This window comes from Cupressus sempervirens, chromosome 11 (genome assembly GCF_028749045.1).
Source record: "Cupressus sempervirens isolate cs-2001-9-10 chromosome 11, ASM2874904v1, whole genome shotgun sequence".
Taxonomy (NCBI): Eukaryota; Viridiplantae; Streptophyta; class Pinopsida; order Cupressales; family Cupressaceae; genus Cupressus; species Cupressus sempervirens.
This window is the reverse complement of record NC_143128.1, coordinates 705,401,327-705,424,167: the sequence shown is the minus strand read 5'-3', so window position 1 is coordinate 705,424,167 and position 22,841 is coordinate 705,401,327. Positions and strand designations below refer to the sequence as shown.

At 35.3% G+C, this 22,841-nt stretch overlaps 1 pseudogene; it reads left to right on the top strand.

Moving 5' to 3' along the window:
- Positions 1–450: 450 nt before the first annotated feature.
- The window catches only part of LOC149531649 (ubiquitin-like-conjugating enzyme ATG10), a 30,205-nt pseudogene continuing 7,814 nt past the window's right edge, over positions 451–22,841 (top strand).

Below are 22,841 nucleotides of genomic sequence, written 5' to 3'. Positions count from 1 at the left end.
ACATAAAAGGTTAAAAGTTAGTTTTAATGATTGAATCAGTGGTACAAGTTGACTTCATTCATTAACTTGAGTTTAGTTGATTAATTTGAAAATTTAGTCACATGAAAATTATTAATTTTTAACTAGACCCACTTTAGGGGCCTAACTAATTGCATTTGATTGAATAGAAATGTGAGGGTATGAACATTTTAAATAAAGAGATGGTTTAGGCTTAGAAGTGTGCATCGATTGATTAAAATGAGAATCAGATGACTTAAATTAAATGGTGTATAAAAGGAGAAGCCCATGACATATCATCCAAGTGGTCTCCATGAGAGAGCATCAAAGCATTCATTTCAAAAAACAATCCATGCAATTCTATGCAACAAGCATATAATGACATTCGACACACTCTTCAACTTTGAATTGAGAAACTAAAATTAATGTATATAGGATCATCATTTTGTTGTCATGGAAAATGATAGCATGTCAGATGGTACATTGATACCCTTAGTCTAGGAGATTTCTATGTTGCATCAATGAATTTAATATATAAATGGGTAATGTGTGAGTCCACATTTCAACCATGGAGATGGGAGCATTGTCTAAAGTTACCTTCGAGAGCATCTCATAGTGAAAATGGTTATTTATTGCTTGAAAATGTCCATGTTCACAACTTAAATTTTGTTGGAAATATTCAACATATGACAAGTTACTAAGAGGGGAGGGGTGAATCAATAACTTTAAAACTTTCCTTTAAATTTACCACACATCCACCTATGCTACTACATACATTTGTACTAAAAGATAAAACATTCATCACACAAAAGAACACAATATTTTGATGACCCAAAAACCTTCCAAATAGAAAGTAAAATTAGGGTGGGGATGATACCTAGAAAAATTCATTACTGTAGTATAAAGTTGGCCTGCTTACATTGACCACTTCTAGTGATTTGCCTTGTTAGAAGCACAAAGGACTACTAGGTCCACCTTGTTAGAGGATTTACAAACATACAATGAAGTATGCACTTGGTTAAGAGATTTATACAAAGACTGTTAAGTCTACCCTATTAAAGGATTTAGAAACTAATTCACCTATTATGATGAAGCAGTGGATCTACTTACAATTGATTGGTGATAAGATCCTTTATGCATTGATCACTTTATGTGATGGATATAACTTTTTTGCCTTTGTATTGAACTTGTTGTATTCCTTGAATTGCTACTAATAATCCTTCACATGTACTTCTCAAGAATTTTCACATTACTTCTCTATTTCTTGATACATAATGATATCTTACAATACACCTTACATATATACCTTTCAAATTCAAAAAATTGCAAGGTTAGCCAAAACACAAGTGAACAAAATATTACAAAGTTGGCCTAATAGTAAATAACTCAGGTTCATTAAACTAACTTAGTGACCTCCTAATACAGAACATCTACTGCATTAGTTAGCATCATCATGCACTCAGTTGAAGTGAAGGCTCGGTCCATACTAATGTCTCAATGTAGTTCTAAACTTGGTAACCATTAGTGACTCAGTAGATTTAGTGTCACTCGGTAGATACTACACACTAAGTTTACCTTACTTCACTCGGTAAACATTACTTCTTCCAATGCTTAGTTTATACTGAATCTTCATGACACAAACTTATTGCTTGGTAGACACTATGAAGCACAGTAGACACTGAGAATCTTGGTAGACACTACTGTTCTTCATATTGCCTGTATTTACTCAGTAGCTTCAAGAATGCTTGGTGTAAACTACTAGACTTACAAGGTAACCACTGAATGCTCAGTATAAACTATAGACTGATTGATGAGCTTGGTAAGCATTTAGAATTGAATAAGTGTTGTCACTAATGACAAATACAATGTAATGCCAACAATCTCCCCCTTTGGCATTAGTGACAAAAACACTTATGAACCAAAACTTATGTTCACTTAGATTTTGATTTTGATTTTTCAAAATTGATCTCTGTAAAGTTGCTATATATACATATCTTACATATCTCCCCCATACATATGGCATAATGTATACATACCTTTTATCTGTACATATATTAATTTATTTTCTTTCTTATTTCTCCACAAGTCTCTTTTACTCCCTCTCTTCTCTTCCCTTGTTCATCTCATACTCCCCATTTTTGACAATAATGCCAAAGAGTATATACAATGAATTCAAATAGGGACATTAAAATGTGAGAGAAATTTAGAGTGTACCTTGAGAATAAGAGACAATGTCTTATCCCAATTATCTTGCAAAATTTTGTAGGTGAAGAGTGCCACTTGAACTTTTGTAGAAAGTTCAATCATATGATCTGCTATTGAAAAATTGTTGTCTTGGATCAATGCTTTTGAATAATCAATATGTTTCTACATTTGGTCTATAACTAGAAGGATCATATTCTGGATGTCAATCAGTGTAGACCTAATCCTTGCTTCTTCTCTGAGTACCTCTATCTATATTTCTGACAAAAATTTCACCTTCATGTGATGTGATGAGCTTGAACTAGGGTCAAGCTATAACTTTTGAGCACTAGCCTTCATGTCCACATCAATCTTATTTAATTTTTCTTTAACATCCTTTGTATACTTGGTAACATCCGAAAGTTTGCCAAAAAGTAATGTTACATTTGTAAAGGATTGTTTAAGGTTGCTCAAAATTGTGGATAATTCTACCTACTTTATTGCAATGTGCTAAGCAATGTGCTCAAGCACCTTATTGTTAAATTTCTTCTTTGCCTTTTCAATGAGCTTATCTTGGCTAGAAGTGTCCTCATTGAACTTATTTACAACCTCTTCTAATTGTAACAAAATGTGTTGAGATGGATCAACATCAACACCTATAGCTTCAGTAATTATGTTTTTGGCATTCTCGATTATTTTGAATTCTCTATCCCTCTCTTCTCTTAGTTTCTTCTGCCTTGTCTTTTGCTCTAAAAGTTGATTGACCAATCTCATTTCGTTGGCTGAGGCAGTCTCCAAATCTATCTTGGGGATAATAATTTCTTTATCCAAGTCTATATCTTCATCAATTTCCTTACCAATAAGAAAAAGTTTCAGAGGAGTCTTTGGTTTTCCTTCAGTGCTTACTTCCTTGGATTTAGAAATATAAATAATAGTTGATATAGATGGACTAGTACAAAAAACCTTAATTGGTCCATCTGGAGAAAAACTATGAGAAGTACCAACTATATCCAAAATTAATGTGCTTCCCAAAAATGATGTACCAATAGATAATGTACAGGCTGGAATATTTACAATTTAATAACTAATAGAAATTGTTGCAGTTAGAGCTGTGGTAGAAAAAATTGTAGAATGAACCGGTAGACTTACTGTACATGGAGCAGAAGAAGTTGATACAGTTGTGGAACTAATAGTTGTATATATTGCTTTGATAGATTGCTCAGGTGTTGATCAAGAGGGCTATAGATCGGTAGATGAAGTAATTGATACTTCAATTGAAGATACTTGGAGCTATGAGGTGGTAGGAGCAAATGATATTTTTGATGTAGATGAAATCAATCCGGTTGAAACTAACTCCAACCTTGATGATGTTGCCAGCTTAGGTGGAAAGTGAGGAAGGGAAGCAATGACTTCTGTTGCAAACTTCATTGGATCATCTTCTTCATCCACTTCCACCTTGTCTTCCTCTTCAAATTCTTCCCCTTTCTCTTCATCATCAGCCCTTAGTGCCTAATAATATTTAGCATCAAAAATAGTACATGGAGTGCTGCCATCTTCTTCATCATCACTGTCACCATCATCATCATTGATCTCAACTAGATCATCACTAGGCTTATGTAGATGATATATATTCTTCCACATGTTTGTTGAATCTCTTACAACATGATCAATGTTATTAATTAAAATAAACATGTGTAAAATATGATCATCATTTTACCTTCATTATTCTTCATGGCTGCCTTTACTTCTACCTCAGTGAGATTTGGCAATAGTTTCTTCAAGGATTGTTCATAGTTGTCCTTGGCTATCTGTGTGGTTGACTCTCATCTTAGTTGTAATCTTACTAAAAATTCTTTTGAGATCTAAGGAGCAATTTGGTCTAGGGAATACTTCCACTTTCCTATTTTAGTGAGTACCAACTCCTCAATCTGCATCTTTTTGGCATCAGTTTTGGTTTCAAACTTTAAAGCCTTGAATTGTGTGATGCTAGCTCCTTATTTCATCTATTTCAGGCTTTCTTGGAGGGTAAGTTGGGGCTTATTATATATTATTTCACCTTTATCTTTTCGTTTGCCTCTCCTAGTGAAAATAGCTATGGAGGCCTTTGGAGGTTTAGTAATGATAAGCCTTCCTTTCTTCTAAGCTAGCTCTACCTCCTTTTTTGATTCTTGCTCTTCATCTTCTTATTCTTGATCCTTTTCTTGATCCTCTCCTTTTCCCTTAGTAAGCATCAAGGGACCAGTGGCTATTTTCATCTTAGCAATCTTCCTCTTGCCTTTGCTAATTGCTTGAGGTAGCTTAATTTCCAATTCAATTCTGGCTTTTACCTCATCATAAGTGCCAAATACTAGTTTCTTGGGATCTATAGGCTCATTTAACAATGCTTCAATGATGTTCCTAGTTTCATCAATATTGACCTCATAAGGGAGAGGTTTCACCCATGCAACTCGGGGCCTAACTGCCTAAATGTATACTCTATCACAGTCTACCATGAAACATACATCATCTTTATAATCCTCAACAAGTTTAGCAAGAATCATGAACCTATTGTTCATTCTTTCTTTTAAGTCTTCAAAATAATTATCCATTATACTGTCAAAATTTACACCCATTTATGCAATAAACTCATTTATCTGATACAAAATGGGAACATCCTTTCTCCATATGATAGAACCTTTGGATGGAAAGAATTTTTGCATATAAGAGAAAAGACATGTCAATAAAGAACCAAATTTGTAGGTATTATTCTTTGATGACCTGATGCTGTCCATATTCTTGTTTAGTTGCTTTAGTAGTAGCTTTGACAGGTCAAATTCCAAGTTTTTCTTCACAACTTTGAATGCTAAATCTATTGCCTCACATGGCACACTATTTAAATGATTGGAACTATAAATTTTTTGGGCAATTACATGAATTCTGAGCCTTAACACCAAATCAATAATAGTGCTAATTTTCAAACCTCTACCATCCCACTCAGCTAGGGTTTTCTTTTGGAGTTCATCCTGACTTAGGGTTTTGGTGGATTTAGCTTTGCTCAGAATGGGAAGCCTATTAATCTTGTGAATCATCTTTCTGGTGATCAATACAGGCTGCTCCAACCATAACTAACCATTGTGTATATGGCTAAGAATATACCTAATCCATTTTATTTGAAAGCTTCTTGGTAGGTGTGATATGTGTGTCAACCCTTTTGTTTCCAAGTGCTTGTGCTTGGGTTTCAATCAGCCATCAATACACATTTCTTCTAAAGCACTATCCATTTCTAGGGTTCCTATCTCTTGAATTGAACACTTAAAATGAGTGTGGATATCATTAATCAGAAGTAGCTTTGGTGGAATTTTTGATTGTGTTTGATTAGGGTCGAGTGCTTCCACCATTGCTAGAACTATCTTGAAATTTGGTGCTTTCCACTCTACATCCTTGACCAACATCTTTAATCCTCTTTTTGCCTTGCTACTACTATGCTTCTAGATGCCATTGCTTCTTGGTAAGTGATGGAAATATTTGAACAAATTCCCTATTTATAAATTTTCTCAAAATTGCTTGGAATCGCTTGAATGCACCTAGAAATCTCTTTTCTCTAAAGACACGATGAAAATTGAAGTCGAATTCTACCCTTTTTGATGAAAATTCACCATTAATGCTAGGTACCATACTAACGTAGTGTGTGATAGACTATCATCCACTAACCTAACTAGGAAGGAGTATCAACTTGGCAGATGAACCAAATTCCTTTTACTCCTAACCTCACTTAGTAAGGTCTTTAACTAACTTTTCTTGGTGGAGTCTAATGCAACTTGGTGAAAGATAAACTTTCTGTGATCTTGATGTATCTAGAATACTAATTGGATTATTTGCATTCCTCACATTTCTTGAAAATGCTTATGATTTTCTTGCTAAGTATAGCTCCAATACATTCTTAGGGATTTAGTTTGAGGGGATGGAGTCACCCACTTCTTGAGTGAGTTTACTTTCATGATTTGAGCTTGTATCCTTAGTAGATTTGGGAATCCATTGCTACCTCATTTGTTTCCTTATGTTGTCAACCCTTGCTTTATTTTCATCTTCAACTTTGCCTATATTCATGCAATTTTTAGCTATATGACCAAGTTCAGTGCATGTGTAACACCTTATAGTAGTATCCTTCTTCCTTAGGTGATGCCTTGCACAATTTATGCTAGTGTGTCCATATTCTCCACAATAATGACATCTGCACTAGGTATTGTAGTCCCATCCAAATATTGCCTTTACAAGTTGTTCAGTTGGATTAAATGATTTGGATTTGCATTGAGATGCCTTGTGACCATGCTTTTTGCATTTGTTACATTTACCTTCAGATTTTGATTTCTCCTTGCATTCGTTAGCTTTGTGACCATGCTGATTGCAGTTGTAGCACTTTCCATTGAATTTTTCTTTTCCATTGCTCCAACATTTGTTTGATGTATGACCAATTTTTCTAGAATGATTGCATGAGGGTTTTATTCCTTTTTGCACCTTTCTTGGAAGATTCACCTTTGTTCTTCATTGTATCCAAGCCCTATTTTACCTTTTTTCCTATGAAGATTCTACTCATTTTGTTGATTAAACTGATTAATGTCTTCTTGTGATTTCAACATTCTTTCATAGATTTTTTTTTCAACATTTAGGTCATTCTTCAATTTTTCAATGATTTTCTTTTTACATCTCAGTTCTCTTATTGTTCTCTCATTAATTTCCCTTTCATAATTTAGATCACTTCTTATTCTTTCATTCTGTTATTTGAGAATCCTAATTTCTTCATTTGCTCCAGTGATTTGATCAATGAGGTCTTCATGCTGATTGGATTGATTCTATTCTTCATTGTTTCTTGCTTCCAAGTCTTCATTTTCCTTATTTATTTGTTCCAAAATTTCACATAGCCTGATTGATTGAATTCCTTGTCCTCTTTTGAGTTTCCTCACTTCTTTTTGCAAAGATCCATTCTTTGCTAGGAGTTCTTTGATTGCCTCTTGAGCTTCATCTGAGCTACTTGATGGGAAAAAGTCTTCAATATTTTCTTCAACATACTGATGGTCATCCATTTCTCTTGCAAGTTCTTTTCTTCTTTCCATGGATTGGGAAAGATGCTCTTTTTCTTCTTTGAGTTGAGCTATGGCCATATCTAGATGTAGCTTTTCATTTTCAATTTCCTTATCAAGTCTAAATATCTCCATTTGTCCTTAGATCTTTGCTCAAGCTATCAAACTTTTATCCTAAGAACCACAAAGCTCTGATACCAATTTTTGTAAATATTTAAGATATGACAAGTTACTAAGAGGGGAGGGGTGAATTAGTAACTTAAAAAATTTCCTTTAAATTTAACACTAATCCATCTATGCTACTGCATACATTAGTACTGAAAGATAAAACATCCAACACACAAAAAAACACAATAGTTTGATGACTTAGAAACCTTCCAAATAGAAAGTAAAATTGGGGTGGGGATGATACCCATAAAACTTCACCATTGGAGTATAAAGTTGGCCTATTAAGGCTTACATTGACCACTTCTAGTGATCTACCCTATTAGAAGCACAAAGGACTGCTAAGTCCACCTTGTTAGAGGATTTACAAACATACAATGAAGTATGCACTCAGTTAAGAGATTTATACAAAGAATGTTAAGTCTACCCTATTAAAGGATTTATAAATTGATTCACCTATTAAGATGAAGTAGTGGATCTACTTGCAAATGATTGTTCATAAGATCCTTTATGCACTGATCACCTTATGTGATAGATATAACTTTTGTGCCTCTTTATTGACCTTGCTTTATTCCTTGAACTAATGATAATAATCCTTCACATGTACTTCTCAAAATATTTTACATTACTTCTCTATTGCTTGATACAAAATGGTATCTTACAATACACCTTACATATATACCTTTCAAATTCACAAAATTGCAAGGTCGGCCAAAACACAAGTGAACAACATATTATAAAGTTGGTCCAATAGTAAATAACTCGAGTTCACTGAATTGACTCATTGACCTTCTGATACATGGTTTCCACTACATTACTTAGCATCATCATGCACTCGATAGAAGTGAAGGCTTGGTCCATACTAATCACTCGATGTAGTTCTAAACTTAGTAACCATTGGTGACTCAGTAGATGTAGTGTCACTTAGTAGATACTGCACATTGAGTTTACCTTGCTTCACTCGGTAATCACTACTTCTTCCAATTCTTGGTTTATACTAAATCTTCATGACACAAAATTACTACTTGGTAGACACTATGAAGCATGGTAGACACTGAGAAGCTTGGTAGACACTACTAGTCTTCACATTGTCTATATTTACTTGGTAGCTTTAGGAATGATTGGTGTAAACTACTAGGCTTACAAGGTAACCACTAAATGCTCAGTATAAACTATAGACTAAGTGATGAACTTGGTAAGCATTCATAATCAAATAAGTGTTGTCACTAATGATTTTTGGTCAAGTAAAAATTATTGACAAATGAGTGTCAACACACTTAACCATTTTCATCATACATGTCAAGTACACAATAGATGCCGAGCAAGAATTTTGATAGGTGTCAAGTCATAGTTAGTGCCAAGTAGATTATAGTATAGTACATGCTGAGTGATCCAAGAATTATTCATATGCTAAGTAATAGAATCATTCAGGTGCTGAGAAAACCAAGAAACATAGTTGATGCCAAGCAATCTAGAAATAGTGTGTGCCGAGCATCAACAATACTCCATGTGTCGAGCAATGTAGAATCAACATAAGATTTTTTACTTGCACAAACTATGATGTAAAACATTTTCGGAGCTAACTTAGAGAAATTTTGTAGGAGAAAAATTATAAGGATGAGTTGTTTTCATTCCCTATGAAATCTACATGCAACTAATTAGAAAAATGGTGAAGGCATGAAACCAATAAGAAAAATGCAAAGTATGAGCGAGAATTTGAGATTCAATTTGGATCATAGATCTATACCTAATCCTAAGTCTTTGCATTCTTTATAAGGAGAATGAATGCATCATTGTAAAGGAGGAAAAAAGGGGAGACTATAGTGGAATTTTAGTGTGAAGAGAGAAGACTTAGTGAAAGGGATAGCATTTATATATCCAATTAATTAGAACAAAACATGGGACATACTTAGAGATCAGATCTAGTAGAGATCAAAAGAGAAAGAGCAGATCAAGTGCCTGAAACTAGCAATTCAAGATTGTGTCCAATCATGTTAAATGTTCTAATACTCTTTCACAATTGTATTAGAGGATAAAATTTTATGGTGATAGGTTAGCTTAATAGCTAGGTAGGAGAGCCTTTGGAGAAGGTTAAGAAAATCCTATGTATTAGGTGGGTTTAACAGCCTGTATGTAAATCTTTTAACAGGGTTACACTTCTTGTAAAGTGTTTGTAAATCCTTTCAATAGGTCACTATTAACATAGTGTAAAGCCTTTTACAAGGTAGGCCTTTAATAGGGAAAACCATCAGAAGTGGTTGAACTCATTGCCGTAGTAAATTTTTGTGGGTGTCATCCCCACCCTAGTTTTACCTTTTTATTCCTAGAGGGTTTCTGGGTCACCAAAATCACTTGTATAATGTGTTGATGCATGTTCTCATTTTATGTTTATTTACTTGCATGAATGTTTATTTCATTTAAATTTTGTTAAAGAATTGAAAATAAAAATTGGTTACTTCTGATTCACACCCCCCCTTTCTTAAAAAGTACACTTCCCATTTGAACATTCCAAAAATTGGTATTAGAGCTCCTAGTTCTCACAAGGAGAAGCCTAACATCTTGGAGAAAAAGGTTAGAAGATGGAAGTTTTCAACCTTGGGAAGATAATTGACAATCAGGTGATTGATGTGCAACTAAGGGAGGAACTAAGAAAATCTTCGAAAAGAAGAAAGGATATAGACATAGCTTAAAATGACATACACTACAAGGATATTGACACCAAACACATATTTTCTAAGGAAGATTCCAAAGAATTTGATGCAGCAATATCAAAATTAATGGAGAAAAATAGAGCACAAGCTAAAGAAATTGAATTACTCAAGCTTGAACAAGAATCACAAGCCATATTGCTTTGTGAAGTGACTGAACAAAAGAAAAGAGATATTGAAGATAATGCCATGGTAGAAGATGACAAGAAAAATAACATCAATAAGCTGGAAGAGAAGACAATTAAATTTGAAAAGATTTCAACCATGCAGTTAGAAACCTTATGTTAGATGATGAATACTCATCATGAGCTAAACATGAAAGATATTGAGATCTCCACCTTGAAGATACAGAATGAACAATTAAAGAATGAATTGAACAAAGAAAAGGAAATAATAGAAAGTTACAACAAACCCAATGAGGCCATCAAGTACTTTGAGCAATTGTTGAAATCATCAAGGGCTAGTAATAACAGTATAGGACTTGGCTACATCAGCACTGAACAAGGAGAATCATCCAAAGCTACAGAAGAAAGAAGCAACAAAGGTAAGAACACTAAACCTACTTGTCATTTCTATGGTAAAAAGGGACATACCTATAATGTGTTCAAAAGTAATAGTAGTCATCATCATGATAAGCCTACAGATGCAATTTTTTGTCACAAGTGCAAAAAACAAAGACACTTAGCACAAGACTACAAAACCATGACCATGAGAACACCAAGATTTGAGGGTCACTGCTACAACTACAAAAAATATGGACATAGAGCATCTTAATGTAGATCAACGCCTATGTGGACACCTAATTAGCCTACAAGGAAAAAAAACTACGCATATCACTACAATTGGGACTATAATACAAGGCAAAGTTGTCACTACTGTCAAGAATATGGTCATGTACCTCAGAATTTCATAAGAACACACTTCAAGGGAAACTACAGTAGATGGTTGAGTCAAATTACTTGTTTTAGCTACTTAAAGACTAGACATGTTAGGAGGAACTATCTAATGAAAGCCAAGGCACCCAAGACTAAGGTTAACAAAGGAAAAGAAAAAGTTGATGTGGAACACATTATGAAAGATATGAAGAAGACATGGAAAAAGAAAGGTGAATGTAGCACATCAAATGGAGAGATCACTTCACCCAAGAGGTCAAGTGATCACACCTAAACAAACTAAGCACTAGAAAGGCATATGGGGCTGATACATATTAAGATGTATCATAAATCAGCCCAAAAAGAACATAGGAACACTACAAAGAAGAAATTTGCATAAGTAAAGATGTCAGGATAAAAGTTGAAAGACGATGTTGAGTTTCTTTTGGTTGCCTAGTAAAACTACAATACATGCTGAGCTGAATAGTCTAGTAGCTACAGAGTAAGACTTGATAGTGGTTGCCAAGCAATTAACAAGATTAGTAGATGTTGAGTGAAATGATATAGTAGCTACTAAATGAATGAAATATAGTTCATGTCGAGTTGGAAAATCCTTTGGAAGTCGAGTGATAGTTGTAAGCATGAAAGCAATAAATGTTAGGTTTTAAGCCTAATAAAAGGTAAAAATCTTTTATTTTTTATCATACAAACAAAGAGCAAAGACAAGAAGAGGGATTAAGTGATTTCCCAGAAATCATAAAACAATTTATAGCAATTCAATATCAACCCAACTCAGTTTCATCGATTTACCAGGTATTTCATTCAAGAGATGAGTTATAGTTTGAAAATTTTGTTTAAATAGTAAACCCTAGTTTAGTTAAAGATGGCATCTGGTTCTAAATCTACAAAGGAAAAGGAAGGATTGGAAATCCAACTAGTTAGTAATGAAGTTAAACAACTAGAGTTTAGAACCATTCCTAAAGTTGCCTACAAAAACTATCCCGATGGTGCCCTATCCGTGATTCGTGATAAAGTGGTAATGGTTCAGGATGTACACAAATGCTATAACTGTAAGCTAGGTGCAATAGGAGATTTGGATATTTTCAATGCATTTGATAAACTCTATGAAAATGGAATACTTAAAGATGAATTCTTTATAGTTGAGAAGAAGGGTCTAACCAAAACCCTAGTTTTCCCCATTGTCTTTAAAACATAATGGATATAAATTGTGCTGAGTAAAATCCATGATTGAGCTTTTTGCTTAGAAACTCAGCTAGTAAGGTTCATGAAGAGGATTGTACATAGGGTTACTGGTATTCCAACGCTAGATTGGCTCAAAACCCTAAGGAGTGATAATAGGGAGGCAATTGAGAAAAACACTAGTGCCAAGTGGAACAATAGGGGTATGACAATTGACACCATCAAAGACCCCCTACTAGATTTTGCTGTGAGGATTATATCTCACAAATTTTATCAATCTAGTAGGTTAAACAATATACCCTACATAGCTATAGATGTTTCCTATAAGCTAGTAAAAAAGGATCACACTTATGATCTTGTAGAATTAATGATGCAACAAATAAATGAGAACTTGGGAGCCATAAGGAAATCCAAAGGGGCTCAATGCAAATTTGGTGCAGTATTGATTTGCATGTTTTTATACATTATGAAAGAATTCCCCTCAATAGGAAAGGTGAAATGAGATTCAAATAAGACAATTTTTGATTAGATAAATGGTTTCATCGATCAAATGGGTGAAAATTTTGATGCCCAAATGACTAGCTATTTTGAGGATTTCAAACAATCCATGAAATAGAGAGTAAGACATCCAGTCTCATTAGTGGAGAAAGATGAAAAAGACATTTGTTTTCTAGTAGATATTGACTATACCTACATACAAGTATTCATCCCTAGAGTTAGATGGCTTAGACCACTAGGCTATGAACTTGATGTGGATCAGGCATCAGTAGCTATTACAACATTGCTTGTAGAAGAAATTGATAAAACCAAAAAGCACTTTAGAACCCATGATGTTGTCAGATCAAGGGTGATAATAGACCTCAAAATAGCCACAACAATAAAGAATAAAGATAAAATTGTTAAGAAGATCAAAAAGAAATTTGGGGCAGAGATTGGAGAAATAGGTACTATAGAAGAAGCATAAGAAATAAGTGATGAAAAAGAAGAAGATGACAATGAAGGAGATGAGCCTAAAAATGAGTCTCTATAATTGACTCAAGGATTAGGAGAGGATGAAGAGGAAGATGCAGAGAAATAAGTAGTTAAGGAAACACCCATCAAAACCAAGGCCACCAAGAGAAAAGCAAAAGCACCACCTACTTCTCAGCCCAAGCCAAAGTAGGTGACAAAGCCTGCACCCAAAAAGCCTACAACTAGAGCTACTACAAGGACTAATAAAGAAAAGGAAAATGAAGAGGTAGCTAAGAGGAAGGAATTTTCCAAGAAGACTAGAGATGAGCCAAATAAAAGAAGAAAATGTGTGGCACAACTTGATTTAGAGGAAGAAAAGACAAAATTAGAAGACCACAGTCAATTTAAAGTGGTGAGTCATTCCCCAAAGTCTTCCATTGATAAATTATGTGCTAAGATTAAGAATGGAGACTTACATGATTTGAAGAATGTAAATTTTAATAAGCTCACAAAATATGAGCAAAATAAAATAGAGATATCTATCTATAATATGATGGCAAAATATAAGCATACACCTCTTGAACTAGATAGTTCATTGCCAAAGGAATTATATAAGATTGTAGAGGAAAAATGGCATTTTTGTTTGCAAACTAAGAAAGAAATAAGGGAGTCTACCTTAGCAAGGATGTTGCTTGATTTGACTAAAAGTTAGATAATAAATGCAGTCAAAAGGCACAATAGTAGATTTACTGCCATATACAGAGCATTTAGTATTTTACAAAATAAAATTGAAGAGGTTGTGAGCAAAACCACAAAAGTATGGAAAATTATTTACAAGAAAATTGATGATGTGTTTGATTAAGAATACAAGGCAGAAGCAAGTGCCAAAGGAAAGGAAATAGAAGAAGCAAGAATAAAGAAGGTAGAGGAGAAGGAAGTAGAGGAAGAAAAGAAGGATGGAGAAGAAAAGAAGGAAGAAATTGGTAAAGAAGAAGAAAAGGGGACAGGTGAGCAACAGGAATAGATTGTATAGGACACACAACTACCACCTCCTAGCCCTCCTCATTCTACAATCACACTTGTAGAGACAATCAAGATAAAAGATGTCATTGACACTTCTGGTCAAAACATCAATCCATTAACTATAGAGGATCTAGAAAAGATCCTTGACCAATCAACACAAGTGGCTAGGCTATGTTCATGCCCAATATTGGCCAATGTTGATGAACTCCAAAAGGAAGTAGCTAAATTAAAATAAAACAAGGTGCAAACACAAGAACCACCTGTGACTATACAATCTACTGGACTTTTACTTCTTCCACCACCATCTCCACCAAAAGAAGTCATAGTTGCACTTCAATAGCTGAGTGCAGTAGTAGGGGATGATAAAGACAAATTAGTACAGTCAATAGGTACACCCCCAACCAAAATGAAAAAAGTGGAGAAACAAACTAAAGAGAAAGAAGAGACAAGAAATAAGGAGGAATCTGCAATACAAACTTTGGTTAAACTACCAAAAATAGGTACTCCAACAAAAACTCTTCAGCAACCAAGCACTGGAACACTAGAACTACAAATTAGAACACTAGGCTTGAACTCCACTAGGGTAGTCATGACAATTCATTATGGAATTCCTAAGCTTGATGAAGAAATAAAGATACCCTATTACGAATCTAGTACTCTCACTAAGGAAAAGATGAATGAAATTCAGAGTGCATTAGATAGAAGAAGGAGACAAGAGGCACTTAGAAAGGATTACAAATACATGCAAGCAGTGACTCAAATTGATGGGGACACAAGCCGAGCACAGAATGGACACAACAGGAAAAGAGAAATTGTATTAACTGTAAAAATAAGCTAGTACATTCAGTATAGAGATAATAGACTTCAAAACATGCCCTAAGGGCTTACAATAGCACAAAACTGGAGATAATTTCTCCTTTTGGTACCTCCTCTCAAACTCCACTCCGAACTGCCTTTTACAATGCCAGTAATGTCCTTAAATAGACCATAGAGGGTTAAGGACTAGGAGTACATTCTATAAAGTACTAGGAGGCATCCATCGACCAAGTAGAAGGCTCCAGAAGCCACGTTAGAAGTTGGTACAAATCTAGAAGAATCCAAAAATGGTAATCGAACTTTCAGGAGGCATAACTTTTGAACCGTAGCTCCGATTGATGAACCGTTTACATTTTTGGAAAGCTCTCAAAGCGTTCTATAGCCCTATGGATGAGCTTTGCTCCTCCCCCATTTTTATGCCCTTTTCAAGGTCATTTAATGCCCCTAACCTGACTTTGAAGCATTCTTAGGAGGTCTCTAGAAATTGAAAAAATGTAATAACTTTCAAACTGTGGGGCCTTTTGACCTGATTCTTTTTTTTGGAATGCTCTAAATTACAATTACATTCATCAAACCAATTTAAAACTACTAGTTCACCAAAAATATGGCTCAATTACATACTACTATTTTTTTGACATTTATACGTATCCCAAAGTGTTCAAATACTTTATCCTAGAATATTGATAGTGGAACTATGAGAGTTGGAACCTTTATTTGACCCAAATAGGTATCTAGAAATGAAAACACATGAAACATAAACTAAATCTAAGTACATTTTTTTTTGGGTGACACATGATTGCCCTTATACCTCTAGATGCTCCTGCATCAGACACCCAAGGTAGATTAAAAAGTGACCCTGTCACTTTATGAATGGTAGAGGAAGTCCCAAATGGAAGACCTCAGGTGCTGAAATCCAAGTTGAGTCCTCTATCGGCCATCCTTTCCACTTGATCAAATACTCTTCATACTGCCTATTTTTGGTACTCCTACCCACACAATGATCTAGAATGTCTTCTATTTCCTCCTTCTTAGAAGCAGGAGTTAGACATGGCTCTAACATCAGTTCCTCATCTACACCATCATCATGATACTCTGTTAAGTCTACAATTTTGAAAATAGGAGAAATGTGAATACCATCTGGAAACTCCACCTCATATGCATTTCTTGAGTCATGTTTCTTCAAAATTTTGTAGGGGCCAAATTTCTTCATTTTTAGCTTGTTGTAAGTGCCGGCTAGAAATCTTTTTTTTTGTAAGTGTACCATGACTAGATCCCCTACTTGGAATTTCTTATGTCTTCTCCATTGATCAGCCCTAGCTTTATGCTTTTGATTCATCTTGGTAATGTGTGCTTGAACCTCCTCATGTAGACACTTGATATGTTTAGCAAATTCTTTAGCTTCAGCACTTGTCCTCTCCCCTTGCTCTATCTTCCTCAATTTTGGTGTAGTCCTTGGGCTACTTCCATATAAAATTTGGAATGGTGATCTACTACTACTCCTATTTACAGAGTTATTTTAAGAAAACTCAGCTTGTGGTAGAATCAAATCCCACCCTTTGGGCTTATCCCCAACTAAACATCTCAAAAAATTGCCCAAACTTTTGTTTACCACTTCCATTTGGCCGTCAATCTATGGGTGATGTGTGGAACTAAATTTCAAGTCTATTCTCAACTTTTTCCACAATGTTCTCCAGAAATACCCTACAAATTTAGTGTCTCTATCAAAAACTATACTCCTTGGAAGACGATGTAGTCTTACCACCTCTCTGAAAAACAAGTCTGCAATATGGACAACATCATGAGTTTTGTGGCATGAAATGAAATGTGCCATTTTGGAGAACATATCAACCACTGCAAATACTGAGTCATTACCCCTTTATGTCCTCAACAATCCAAGAAAAAAATCCATACTTATGTCCTCTCATGGCTTTGATGGAACATGTAATGGCTGATATGGTCCAGTATTGTGGCTAAATCCCTTAGCAACTTGAAAAACCTGACAACTCTGTACAAACTTCTTCACATCTTGTGAAATTTGAGGCCAAAAATAATATTCTTTAAGAATGGAAATGGTCTTATCTCGACCAAAATTTCTTGCCATCCCTCCACTGTATTTCTCTTTAATCAAATTTTCCCTCATGGAACTCCTTGGAATGCACAATTGGCTACCCTTGAATAACATACCATCCTAAATCAGATAGTCTAACCACTTAGTTCTATCTATAGTAACAGGCTCTTTACAAGCTTTCCACACTTTAGCAAAATCAGGATCTTTAGGGTATAGATTCTTGAGTTCATCAAACCCAACTACTTCAACCTGCATTATTGTAAGCAACAACTGTCTCCTGCTTAGTGCATCTACAACCCTGTTAGATTTTCCACTTCTATGTTTCAACACAAATGTATAGCTCTGCAAGAACTCTACCCACTTCATATGCCTCTGATTCAATTTACCTTGGCTATTTAGGTATTGTAATGCCTGATGATCAGTATACAAAACAAATTCCTTTGGCAATAAATAATGCCTCCATTTCTTTAAGGCCTAAACTATTACATAGAACTCTTGATCATAAACAGAATACTTCTTCTTTGCATCATTCAATTTTTCACTAAAATATGCAATAGGCTTACCTTCTTGGCTTAATAAAGCCCCAATAGCACTGCCACTAGCATCACAATCCACCTAAAATACCTTTTTAAAATTTAGAAGTGCCAACACAAGTTGTTCTGTCACCTTCTTCTTCAACATTTCAAAACTTCTCGCAGCTGCTGCAATCCATTTGAACTCTTTTCTATCCCCTCTTATTGTGTCAGTTAGGGGTGCACATATGCCACTGAAATTCTTAATAAACTTCCTGTAAAAACTAACCAGACCATGAAATGATCTTACCTCAGTAGAAGACCTTGGAGTAGGCCATTCCAAGATGGATTTTACCTTCTCTGGATCCATTTAGAGACCTTCAGGTGATATAACAAACCCCAAATAGACTAACTCCCTTTTTGCAAAGATACACTTCTTAAAATTAATTAATAGTTTCTCTTCCCTTAACCTTTCAATGAAACTATGAATATGCAATAAATGTTCTTCCAAAGTCTTGCTGAAAATTAAAATATCATCCAAATAGACAATAACAAAATTTTCCAAGAACTTCTTAAGTACCTCATTCATAAGCTGCATGAAGGTGCTTGGGGTGTTCATCAATCCAAAGGGCATGACTAACCACTCATAAAGACCCTCCTTGGTCTTGAAGGTCATTTTCCACTCATCTCCTTTTCAAATCCATATCTAGTGATAACCACTCTTGAGATCTATTTTTGTGAAGTACTGAGCTCCACTCAAGTAGTCCATAAGATCATCCATTCTTGGCAAAGGAAACTGATATTTGATGGTTATCCTATTTATAGCTCGAGAGTCTGCATCCTTCTTTGGTGCTAGTACTACAACTACTGCACATGGACTCAGGCTCTCTTGAATCAAGCCCTTCCTCAATAGTTCTTGAACCTGTCTATTTAGCTCCTTAGTTTCAAGAGGAGTCATCTTGTGAGAAACCTTCAAAGGAAAACTAGCTCTTGGGATTAAATCTATCTGATGACTAATTTTCCTTATTGGTGGCAATACTTTTGGAACATTATCAGAGATAATATCTCCAAACTGAACTAGTAAATCTAAAACTTCAAGTGGTATTTCACTACTACCTTCTTTATCTTTCCTAGGAATCAAAGCATAACATATACGCTAATGTTTCATTCCATCTAAAAACTTTCTTCCATCAACAATAAAAATCCTAGCACTGCTACATACCTTTTCACCTTCCTTTTTCATGGGCTTCAATTTGTGGTGAACTCCATCTTTTGTTAGAGAGTATGTTTTTGCATGACCATCATGTACTGCATGCCTATCAAACTACCATAGTCTACCTAACAATAGATGGCAAACATCCATTGGAATAACATCATAGAGAACTTCATCATGGTAACTCCCAATTTTTAATTTCACAAGACAATGTTCAATTACCAAGACCTTATGATCATCTTTCACCCAAGAAATCCAATAGGGTTGTGGATGTTTCTCCCTCTTGAGCTTTAGGTTAGAGACCACCTCCTCTGATACCAAGGTATCAGTGCTACCACCATCAATGATCACATCACAACATTTATTCTCACACTTACATTTGGTATGGAACAAAGTCCTCCTTTTTCCTAGTTCAATCTCACCACTTAGTAGGATCATTTAATTTACCAAGGTCTCTCCTCTCTCTACATCCTCTGAATGTGATGATTGTGCATCCTCATCCATATGAGCAACCCTAGCTTGACCCTCAGCTCTCTTATCTATCCTTCCTTGTCATTGAGGGCATTCTAAGGCATGATGACCTTCTTCATTGCAATAGAAATAAGTAACATGGAAGCCTCCTCTTCCTTGTCCATATTCTCTACCTCTTACTCTTTGATTTCCAAAGTCTTGATCATGGGAGCGGTTGAAACCCTCATTCCTTTGGTTCTTGCTAGTACCCACATCTTCATTTTTATTTTGGATTTCATTTCGGCCTCCAAATGACCTACCACTTCCCCTTCCTCCTTGACCATGCCCTCTTTGTCTCCCTTCAAACCTCTTATTTAGCTTCTCTTCAACTCGTAGTGCAAACTGGTATGCCTCTTCAATGCTGATCATTCTTACCAGACTTAATTCCTCCTCGATGCTAGGTTGCAACCCACTGATATAATGAGAAACCTTCTCCTTATTTGCTTTTGCATGCCCTAATCTAATCAAAATTTGATAAAACTCCTCTTTATATTCTTGGACTAATCTTCCTACTTGCTTTAGCCCATGCATCTTCTTAAACAAATCAAGCTCGTAGTCTTCAGGAATGAACTGCTTCTTCAATTTGTCCACCATGCGATCCCACCTTGTGATCTTCTCCTTTCCTCTTCTATTTCTTTCCAATTGAACCTCTTGCCACCAGATTTTGGCATGGCCTTTCAGTTTGGCCTTTGCAAACTTAACCCTATCTGGGTCCCTGATATCCTCATACTCCAAGTATTCTTCCAGTTCATTGATCTAGTCGATCAACTCATCTGATTTTAGATTTCTTGAAAATACACCCACATCAATTGTAGGTATTTTCCAAAATTTAGTAATGGCCCTAAAAAGCCTTTCCTCTACCTAATTCAAAACTTCCCCATCAAATTCTCCTTCTGGTCCAATTTCTTCTTCTTCATTGTCATCCTCACTGTCGTCACCTACGACAACATTTGTTCCTCTATGGAGCTCCTCTTGCAATCCTTGTACCTGCCTTTGGAGGGCTCTAACCTCCTCAAGATTAACATCTCTGGCCCTTCCACCATGCTCTCTTCATTGAGGCATCTTCTTAACTCAAACCCACAACCACACGGTCCTGGTGCAAACTGCCTCATAGTCAGCACTCTGTCTACACACTCAGGAAAACCAACTCTGATACCACTTGATGGGGACACAAACCAAGCATAGAATGGACACAATGGGAAAAGAGAAATTGTATTAACTATGAAAATAAGCTAGTACATTCAGTACAGAGATAGCTTACAATAGCACAAAATTGGAGATAATTTCTCTTTTTGGTACCTCCTCTCAAACTCCACTCCCAACTGCGTTTTACAATGCCAGTAATGTCCTTAAATAGACCTTAGAGGGTTAAGGACTGAGTACATTCTAGAAAGTGCTAGTAGGCATCCACCAACCAAGTAGAAGGCTCCAAAACCCATGTTAGAAGTTGGTACAAATCTAGAAGAATCCAAAAATGGTAACCAAACTTTCGGGAGGCATAACTTTTGAACCGTAGCTCTGATTGATGAACTGTTTACATTTTTGAAAAGCTCTCAAAGTGCTCTATATCCCCATGCATGAGCTTTAATTGTCCCCCATTTTCAGCCCTTTTTGAGGTCATTTAATGCCCCTAACCTAACTTTGAAGCATTCTTAGGAGGTCTCTAGAAATTGAAAAATTGTAATAATTTTTAAACCGTGGGGCCTTTTGACTTGATTGTTTTTCTGGAATGCTCTAAAATACAATTACATTCATCCATCCAATTTACACCTTCTAGTTCACCAAAATGATTTCTCAATTACATACACCTATTTTTTTGGCATTTACACGTATCCCAAGGTGTTCAAATAATCTATCCTAGAACACTGGTAGTGGAACTGTGAGAGTTGGAACCTTTATCTTACCCACATGGATATCCATAAACGAAAACATGTGAAACATAAACTAATTCTAAGTACATTTTTTTTTTGGGTGACATGGGATTGCCCTTATACCTTTGGATGCTCCTGCATCAAAAATCAAGGACATAGTCGTGAATGCCTTTAGTTTACAGTCTCCAAATGAATCAAGACCAATTATAGAACAACTATCAAATGTAGTTGATCAAGTAACAAATGAGTACCATGACACCAATGCCAAACTAATGGAATGGTCGGAAAAGAAATTCCAAGGAAAGGTAAATGAGAAGATAGCAAATACTATCATACTGGGACAAGTTGATCTGGGTAAGAAAATAGATAGGTTTAAAATTGTATTAGGGAATATATTCTCCCTTTACAATAAATTATATGATTTTTCAAACTTCACACATGAGACTAGCCAGAAAATAATTAGCTTGGAGAGAAATCTAAAGATTTTCAGTATGCAACTCCAAATCAATCCAGCTCAGAGTGAGAAGCATTTTGCTCAAATGCTTCATACTCAAAGGGAACTAGCTATATTATCAGTAGAGGAGGCTAATATAAAAGCTAAGTTAATGCAAATTCAATCCTCCATCACCCCTCACTTAGAAGTACTTCACAAGGAGCAAATGTATGTAGAGACCGTCCTCAAGAAAGATCCCAATATTTATGCACATGAAGGACTTGTAGACATAGTAGTAGAGCTTGTAATCCAACAAAAGTCATTGGATATTGAATTTAAAAATTGGGATACAACTCTAAAGATACTCCTTGAGGTCAACATCTCATTTTTGGCCAAACATGGTATTACTCCATAAAACCCTTTGTGATGCAGGAGCATCCAAAGGTATAAGGGTAATCCTATGTCACCTAAAAAAAAATACCTAGACATAGTTTCTATTTAATTTGTTTTCATTTTTGGATACCCATTTGGGTCAAATAAAGGTTCCAACTCTCATATTTCCAGTATCAGTGTTCTATGTTAGAGTTTTTAAGCACCTTAGGATAGGTATAAATGCTAAAAAAATAGGACTATGTAATTGAGCCATAATTATGGTGAGTTAGAAGCTATAAATTTGAGGGATTATTAAAATTTTAATTTAGAACATTCTAGAAAAAGAATCAGGTCAAAAGGCTGCACGGTTTGAAAGTTATCACAATTTTTCAATTTTTGGAGACCTCCTAAGAATACTTCAAAGTCAAGTTTGAGGTATTAAATGACCTTGTATGGGTTTGAAAAATGGGGGACAAGCAAATCTAGTCCATAGGACTATAGAGTGCTCTAAGAGCTATCCAAAAATGTAAACAGTTCATCAATCAGAGCTACGGTTCAAAAGTTATGCCTCCCAAAAGTTCAGCTACCATTTTTGGATTCTTCTAATTTTGCACCAATTTCTAAAGAAACTTTTGGAGCCTTCCATTTTGGTGGTGGATGCCAACTATCACTTTCTAGAATGTATTCCTAATATTTAACCTTTGGGGTCTATTTAAGAACATTCCTGCCATTGTAAAAGGCAGTTCAGAGTGGAGTTTGAGAGAAGGTACTGGGAGAAGAAATTATCTCTAGATTTATACTATTGTAAGCCCATAGGGCATGTTTTGGAGTCTTTTAACTCTACACTAAGTGCATTAGCATATTTTCATAGTTAATAAAGTCTCTTTCCTAT